This window comes from Phyllostomus hastatus, unplaced genomic scaffold (assembly GCF_019186645.2).
Source record: "Phyllostomus hastatus isolate PE091 unplaced genomic scaffold, TTU_PhHast_1.1 phas_contig_1162, whole genome shotgun sequence".
In the NCBI taxonomy this organism is placed as follows: Eukaryota; Metazoa; Chordata; class Mammalia; order Chiroptera; family Phyllostomidae; genus Phyllostomus; species Phyllostomus hastatus.
Window position 1 is genome coordinate 9,565,285 of NW_025333537.1, and position 8,891 is coordinate 9,574,175.

Below are 8,891 nucleotides of genomic sequence, written 5' to 3' on the forward strand. Positions count from 1 at the left end.
ATCTACCTTTTACCCACACAAAAGCACTTCTTTCCATATTTGACACCCCACCTACAAACGCCGGTAGTGCCAGTCCGGTCGGAATGGAGCGTACCCTCAAATCATCCCTCCAGGAGGCTGCAGAGGGGACGTGACAGTGCCCGGACCCAGTGTGGGCCGGGCTGGCCGGGGCTGCTCACCGGCTCGGTTCCGGTTGGTTTCAGGGCTGCCCCCCGTTCTACAGCGTTAGGACCACTGAGTTGCACCCGGGAGGAGGAATCGGAAGATCTGCTGCAATGCAAACTCATTCGATGCACATTTTCGTCACCTTGAATGGTACATTTTTGTAAGATGATTTTTTACGTCCGTGGTCTTGTTCAGGTCATTACCATCTCATTCAAAACTCCAACCTGTGTCCTTGCATTTATACAATCAAAGAGTTGAGAGAGTTGATCTGCCTTCTCTTCCCAACTCCAGAAAGATGGGATGCCTCTAAGACCATGGCTATTCAAACTTTTTTTGACAGATAAAAGAGAACCCTTTAAACAAAATTATACGAAAGGCATGCTATGTAAAATGAATAAAATCAGAACAGCTCTGTTAGAAGCAGAGGTTGAGGCCCACTTGGCCCCCACCAGCATCAGCCCCCCAGGAGTAAAACCACTGCTCTGAGAGAGATGCTGCTACTTCCAGGCCTGTGTGGTTAGACCAACACCAGTAAGCTGTCAGTACGACCTTCCTTCCACTATGACGGCCTTCTCCAACTCGGTGAGGCCTGAGACCTAACTAGCTAAGAAGTGCAATCGGAGTACTCTCCAGGTAGCAAGTCACTCAAGAAACCTCTTTCCGAGTTTCTTAGCCGGCTTTCCCTTCTCGGCATCGCATTTTGGGACAGAGGTCAAGAAAGCGCTCTGCACGTCTGAACAGAACATCCTCTAGGAGACTGAACAATAAAATAATTTTAAAAATCCTCTAGGAGACCAGGGCTTTACATTGAGCAAATGCCAGGGCCACTTTTTTGTTCTCTCATGTGTGTGTCTGTAATTTAATTAGATGCCTCAAGGTGTTATCATTCTGTGTGTTACATATTTTATATGCTGTATATTTTAGTGTATTTCTTAAATGTATTTTAGTACAAAAAATATATATATAACACCCACGTGCCTGGACCTGGGTTAGGATAAAGAAGAGTACCAAAATCTCAGGAGCCCCTACATGCACACCCCCCCCCCCCGCCCAGTGACGTCCTCTTGAATTTGAAATGTATCATTTCCTTGCTTTTTTTTTTTACTGTGCATCCCCACACGGCCTGTTGTTCAATTTTGCCAATTTTGAATTTTATATAAAGAAACGACACTCATATGTATTCTGTGAAGAGTTTCTTTCAACATTTATTTTTTTAGAGCTCCATGTTGGCACGTTCCATTCCCGTTTTAGGGTTTTGGGGGTGCAGTGGGGTGTGGGCCCTCCTTTCTTGCCTCCACTTTTTCCCCCACCTTCAGCTTGATCCCCTGCCCCACTGCCCCGAGAGAGTTGTACAAATTACGGCGGAAGGTCTCCAGGGTTTTGTAAAAGCCTTTAAGGCACAAGTTCAAGGTTCTTATTTCCACTCTGTCTGGGGATCAGTCTGCTAAGCCTTTCCCTGTCAGCCCCATAGTTTATTTTTTTCAAACGTAGTTTTTAGGGTTCATGCAGCCTTTCAGCTGTTTTCATTGGGGGGCAGGGGGGTCTTCAAGGTCTTTCTCCGCGCTTTGGTGTCTCCAAGCCTCTTAGCTCATTCCTATTCCAATAGTTGATCTAATTAAGTTGAACCCTTGACATGGTAAGTCGAATACACCACCACTTAAACCTAGACCCTTCAGAATTCAGGTGTCAGATTTGTCTCGAATGGTTTCATCTTCTGATCACGTTTCAAGTGGTAATTACTTTTTACTTTATGTTGTTTGAAGTTACCACCTGCAAGTCCTTTTTTTTTTAAGATTTTTTTTTAATTCACTTTGAGAGAGGGAGAGAAACAGAGAAACATCAATGTGCGGTTGCTGGGGGTTATGGCCTGCAACCCAAGCATGCACCCTGGCTGGGAATCGAACCTGTGACACTTTGGTTCGCAGCCCACGCTCAATCCACTGAGCTACGCCAGCCAGGGCTGCAAGTCCTTTTAAAATCAGAGTTTGATGTACAAAGCGGTTTTCTGGGTTTGTGCATTACTCCTGTTATTGGGAGAAAAAAAACAAACATTAATTTGCTGTGCAATTTTCCTGCTATAAGGATTTATTGTACCACTGGGATTCCACACCAGGACCCAATGCGGTGAGTCTGTTCCCCAAACCAGAAGTGGATGGGTGCTGAACAGCAGCAGCAACACCCAACAAATGTCTAAGTGTGGGCGCAGGCTGGATGTCCCTGGCCGTGAGAAAGAGAAACCCTGACCCAAACAATAGTGAAACACACCGTCGCTCAGAAACGGAGGTGTGCATGTGGCTGCTGGGGTGAGTGCCCCTGTGGCAGGTGGCCCAGTGCTCCCACCCCTTGCTTTGCCCTCAGACCCAGAGCAGGGGTGCAGTCCCGGCCTCGTGTCCAGACTTTGACAGGAGGAGGGAGAGAGGCCGTCTCCTGCAGTGCTCCTGGGAAGAGGGAACTTCCCTAAGGGCCCCCTCTAACTGCCCCCCCACCCCACTCCGTCTCACTGGCCAGAGCTTGCAGCCACAGGCCCTTTGCTGACACACAGTGGCAGGGAGGGCCGGGGTCAGGTTTGGGCTGATCACCTAGGCGGAGAGAAGTGGGGGAGTCCGTCCTGGTTTGCCTCTGGACCAGTGTGGGGCCCATCTGGTGCGGCTTTGTTGGGCTGGCCTAGAGGGCTGACCCATGCCGTCCAGAGCAGTTTCCATGAGTAACCAGCAGGTGGAACAAGGCGATGCTGCTAAATCAGGCAGTGTGGGCTCTGCTCACTAACATAAGAATCAGAAGATGTTTCCAGTGTCCCCTGCCCTCCTCTTCCCAAGGTTACGTCTCACCCGCTTCCATCGGCAGGAAAGATTTCAGAGAACTGGAGAACTTGACCCACAAACATTAGCACCCACTGCTCCTGCCACCGGCAGCAGAAGAGTCCATTGAGAATCCTGTGTCTGGAGCGTGGTTTGGGGTCCAGTTCTGCCTCCTCCCTGCTGTGTGGCCTCGTCATGACCTCTCGGAGTCTCCGTCTTCCCTGCGATTTGGGGACAAGATGCTTCCACAGAGCGTGGCCCACAGTAAGGGGTGAATAAAGGGGAGCTTTTGCATCCCACGTACCCAGCCGAGCCAGGGGGACTCTCGTGTGGCCCCATTGCCCCTCCTGCCACTGTCCCCTTTCTCTGCTCCCTTCACGAGTGGTCGTTCTTCCACGAGTGGTTTCTCTGTCTCTTCTGCACTTCCTCCCCTCTCTGCCTCCTCACCCCACTCCGCCAGCACCTGACGTGTCTAGTCCTCGGCCTTCCTCGACACGCTCCTCTTGGTTCCCAGGGCGCCTCCCACCCTTGGTTCTTCCTCCCACCTCCTGGTTGCTCTTAGGTCTCCTCTGTCGCCCCTTCCTCCTCTGCTGCACCTCCAGCTCAGTCCTGGGCCCTGGGACTACATTCTGGGAGGAGGGGGTGGTTTCGGCCCGGCCCGTGGTCCTCAACACCCGTGGTGCACGGAAGCCTCCCTCAGAGAAAAACCCCTTGTTTTTCTCTACACTCAATACTTTTGTTTCAACAAATGTGTGGGTTTTCCACACCAAGCAACTCTGACACTCACTGCCTGGAGTTAGCACAGACCGCACGGGTCAAGGGCTCAGTCGCACAAGGCTGCCCCACCACTTCAGGCGCCACGTGCAAGTCCAGGTTGTCACCTGTGCTTCTGACGGAGCCACTGGAAATCAGAGGACCCCAAGACCTCCCGCCCTGCATTCAGCAATCTGCTAGAATGGCTCACAGAACTTGGGAAAAAGGCATACTTACAATTAAGGGCTTCTTATCGAAGGACACAGCTCGGGACCAGCCAGACGGAAGGGATGCCTGGGGCAGGGTATTGGGAGACGGCGCTCAGCCTGCACGCCCTCCCTCTCCAGGTGCTCCACGCACTCGGCACCTCCACCTCTCTGCAGCCCCGGGGCTCTCCAGATCCCTCCGGTGAGGTGAGGGGCTTTCAGTGGAGGCTCCATCACACAGGCACGCTGGAGTAACTCTCAGCGGCCAGCCCCTCCGTCCTCCCCGGAAGAGGTTGGTAGGGACTTAAAGTGCCATCCCTCGAATCACTTGGTTGGTTCCACTGGCAACCAGCCCCCTCATCCTTTTAGGGGGCTTTCCAAAAGTCACCCACCTCCTGAACATGGACTCAAGTGTGGTTGAAAGGAAGGGCCTTGTTAAAAATAACGAGAGAGGCCCCAGGGCTGGGGACCTAACCAAACACAGGGTGGGGAAAAGTAGGCTTCCAGTTGTGAGTACCTGAAACACAGAGTTGATCGTATTCTTCTTTCTTAATTATTGTATTATTCTCCATATGAACCACTGTAAACCTACTCTGGCCTCTCCCTGGGTTTTAAGAAAAGAAGTTCCTATTGCCCTTATCACCTGAAAATTGCAGGGGTTTGGGGAGCTCTGGCGGGCAGTCAAGGACACAGACCAAATATATATATATTTTCTAGCACAAAGTCACACCCAAACCCCTCTGCCAAGTTCCAGGCTCAAATCCTCCTGCCTAACGACACCGCCACTCCCACAGTTCAAACCAAACAATCAAAAGCACCTGGGATGTTCCTCCCTCTGTCCCCTCCCAGCCTTCCCCATCTCCGTGGTGGCAGTCTCTTCCTCGCCCTCCCCGTCCAGCCCACCCACAGTTCTCATCTGCGTGTTCCGTCTCCCACGTGGATCCCCACCCCGCGCCCTTTTCCCTACTCCCAGGGCCCCCGTCCACGCCACCGTGAGCCCTCGCCGGCACTTTCGTTTTTGCTGTCCTGACAACCCAGTCCCCACCCAGCAACCAGAGTTAGCTCTCTACAATCAAACCATGTCAGTGGGTGGATGGATGGATTCACAAAGCGCAATGTGTCCCTTCAATGGAGTATCCAGCCATGCAAGGAATGCAGCCCTGACACCTGCTACAGCGTAGATGCACCTGGAAAGCGGGCTGAGCGAAAGCAGCCAGCACACGAGGCCACACGGTGTGCGACGTGTCCCTGATAGACAAGCCCGCAGGGAGAGAAAGCAGAGCAGCGGGTGCTCAGGGACAGAGGAGGTCAGGAGTGGGGAGTGACCGCTCACCGAACACAGGGTTTCCTTTTCAGATGGTGAAAACATTCTCACACTGAATAATGGTAAAGGTTAACCACCACCACGAATGTAGTCAATGCCACCAGTTACATACTCTCTAACGGTTAAAACGGTCATATGTATTTTGCCACAATTTAAAAAGTCCAATTGCGTCCCTCCTCCTGTTTAATACTCCCATGGCTTCTCCCACTTTTGCGTGAACTCTGCCCCCTCTTATTGGCCTCTGCCCTCTGCTCCGACCTTACTTCTCACCTCCCTCTCCCCCTCCTCCAACGCCGTGTGCGGTAATTCTGCCTTTTGGTTTCCCACCAGGTCAAAAGGTTCCCCACCTCAGGCCCTTTGCACGCACTGTCACCCCCTCTGCTGAGAGGGTTTTCCCCTCTCTTCGCGGCCAGCTCTCCACCAGCTCTCAGCGTTAGCTCCCACGTCACAGAGGGGCCTTCCCGACCACCCTGCTCTGGGGGGGCTCATCTCTGTCCCCACCACTCTTCTCAGCCACGACCCCCTGGTCATTCCTTTTATACTATTATACTTTGGTCTTTGGGTGCCTCTCTGCAGAGAGTGAGTTTGACGAGAGGAGGTGTCCACCTCTAGTTCCTCATTGCCTAGCGCATAGTTGGCACTCAGAAACTATTTGCTACATGAATGAAAGATCAGCCAGGTAGCAAGGGAAAGAGACGGAGGCAGGATTTAAACCCCACTCCCTTTGATGCTACCTCCTGTGTTCTTTCTACTCTTCCACGTGATTTGGAACTGTGCAGCAGAAGTATGAGCCAAGTGTGTGTCAGAAACGGGGGTCAGAGGGAGCCACGGCCTTCTCACGGAGCTACATTATCACACATGGGTACGCGGGCCTTGTGCAGACCCCCTCGTGTGGTCGCCACTGCTGTCGGTGACTCACAGCTGCTGGGGAAGGAGCCTCCGGACCCAGGCTGCAGATGCAACTCTGGGAAGTCCACGCCGAGCCCCTGCCCGGGCCTGGCCAAGCTCTCTCCTCCTTCTCACTCCTCCTTCACGCCTTCTCCTAGAGCCGGGCGGGCCTTCCCCCAGGAAGGGAAGTGGTCTGGCTGCAAAGACTGCCCTGGAGGAACCAAAACTAGCAGCGGCCGCCCTCTGTCTTCCCACTGGGCAAAGCCGGCCTTGGCCAGTGCCCCGGCCTGCTGGCAGCGGTTCTGGGCAGCAGCAGACCCAGACCCAGGGCCGCGCTTCGAGCTTCCTCAGAAGGCCCCGTGACACCCAAAGTTGGGACATTCAGAAAACTCCTGGGGCCACGACAGACACGCACTTAAGGGAGCGGAGCTTACCCCATGGTAAGACATGTGAAGAATGGGGGCTAAGAGGGGACTCCCTGCGCAAAAGATCTGCATCAGCATCGCCCAAACCAGGGAAAAAATCCTTCCACGAAAGATGAAGCGTCCCTAATCTTTCTTGTGACATGGGCCCTCTTCTCGGGGTAATGTTTTAAATGCATAAAACAGAGCATAATAAATTACAACAGACACCGTTACCCTGAAATGAAGTCATTGCATTATTTTTTTAATTAATAAAGTGATAAAGTAATGTACGAAATCCTTTGTGAACAGATGAAACTGTACGAACTAAGACTGGTTTAACAATTACTGTGATTTTCAAGTAGTGGTGATTGTAAATTATATTGTGAGATATTTACAAATATTAGTATATATAGTGACTTGAAAACATCTGGGGCTTTGATTGATGCCGAAGTGCCCCCCGGGTGCTGCCGACACAGCTGGTGCCTACATCCCTAACTGGAGGGAATGGTGAATTTCAATTAGAAGTTAAAGAGGATAAAGATGTGATTTTTTCCCCCTCATCCAAGGTTATAGACCTCTTAGATTCTTTCTTTTGCAAGTGACTCTGACCTCAGGATTGTTGGCCTCTCCTCCCCAACTGAAATGGGAGCCCCGTGAGAACCAGCCTGCGCCTTCATCCTACACTAAGCATTTAGAAAGGGCCTACTATGCATCAGGTATCCAGTACTAGTCTACTGAGTCTCTTGGATTTTCTGGGCGGGCATTTGTGTTGATTGAGAATGACAGGTGTTTCTCTTTTCCACCTTTGTACCTCTTGTTTCTTGTCTTATTGCATTGGCTGGGATCTTCAGTTCAAAGTTGACTAGAAGGAGTGATGCGGGGGCACCCTTATCTTATTACGCTGAATGCTCATTTATTAATCCATGCAATCGCCTACTTATGTCATAGAACGTAAAGCCCCTACTGTATACCACATTCTGTGCTGGGGATAAAGATGTAACACAACTGAGATCCTTTTCTGTCCACTGAGAAAACCAAGTAGAGGGATTTCCGGGAAGACAGCCACATTGAGAACTTGACTAAATTCTCTCACCATGCCGACTCCCTCCCTCTGGGTCCTGATTCCCAAAAAGTATGGAAATAGATTCCCGCTGGTGGCCCCAGTCTCCAGGGCATAGGGGAGGTTGGCAGCTGCAGGCTTTCCCAGGACCCCTGCCACACGCTGCCAGGAGGCAGCACGCGGGGGAGGGGAATGAGTGATGCCCCCAGCAGGAGCTGGCCAGAAGAGCCAGCGAGCGGGAGGGGGGGCGGTGGAGGGCACTACTGGAGCCTGCTGAGGCCACGGGCTGTCTGTTCTAAGTCTGCAGCTACAGGCAGGACCCGTTGTTCAACAGAAGGAGAAGTGCTGCTTCCAGGCGGGCAGTCAAGTGTCACCACTTGCCTCTGCCTCTTCCCTCCGCAGCCATCAGCCATCGCTGTGGCACAGAGGCACGAGCACAGAGCACTGAGGAGACCCCTCCGCACAGACTCTCCTCTCTGCTTGGCTGCCCTGGGGCTGCCCTGGGGGCTCACATTTCAAATGGACCAGATCGTGCCTAGGGGACTGGAAGGGGACTGGGGTAATCACCAAAGGAGACTGAGGAGTCAGATCAGACCAAGATGTTTTAAGAAGCCGGCTCCCCAGCAGGAGGTGGGAGACAGGCTGGGGAAGAGAAGCCTCGGCCCCCTGCCTCCGTGGTCTGAGCTAACGGAAACAATAGCCCTGTGGTAGGCAGAATACTGCCCCCGCGCCCCCCCCCCCCAAATACCCACAGCCTAATCCCTAGAACCTGGGCGTGTGCTTCCTCACCTGACAAAAGGAACTTTACAGATGGGTTTAACTCAAGGATCTCGAGGTGGGGAGGCTATCCTGGCTTGTCCCGGTAGGCCCCATGCAATCACAAGGGGCATTGTAAGAGGGAGAGAGAAGGGTCAGTTCTAGGGGAGACGTGATGATGACCCGAGGTTAGAGTGATGCAGCCGGGAGCAGGGGAAGGCAGGCAACCTCTGGGAGCTGGAAAAGGTGAGGAACGGATTCCCCCCAAGCCTCCACTTGGGACCTCCAGAGCTGTGCTGTTCGCAGCCACGAGGTTTGCGGCAACCTGCACTGATTCAGCTCCAGGGAGCTGAGGCTGCCCTCAGCCCTAGCGAAACCAGGAGCAAGGAGCTGCACGGAAGGCAGGTAGCTTTTGCCCTTGGAAGTCTGGGACCAGTGGAACGACTGATTCCAGTGCGAGCAGTAAAATAAGGTGTGCACGGAGTACTGGCGGGGGCTGGGCCACGGGGGGCCCGCAGGGAAGAGGCCTTACCACTG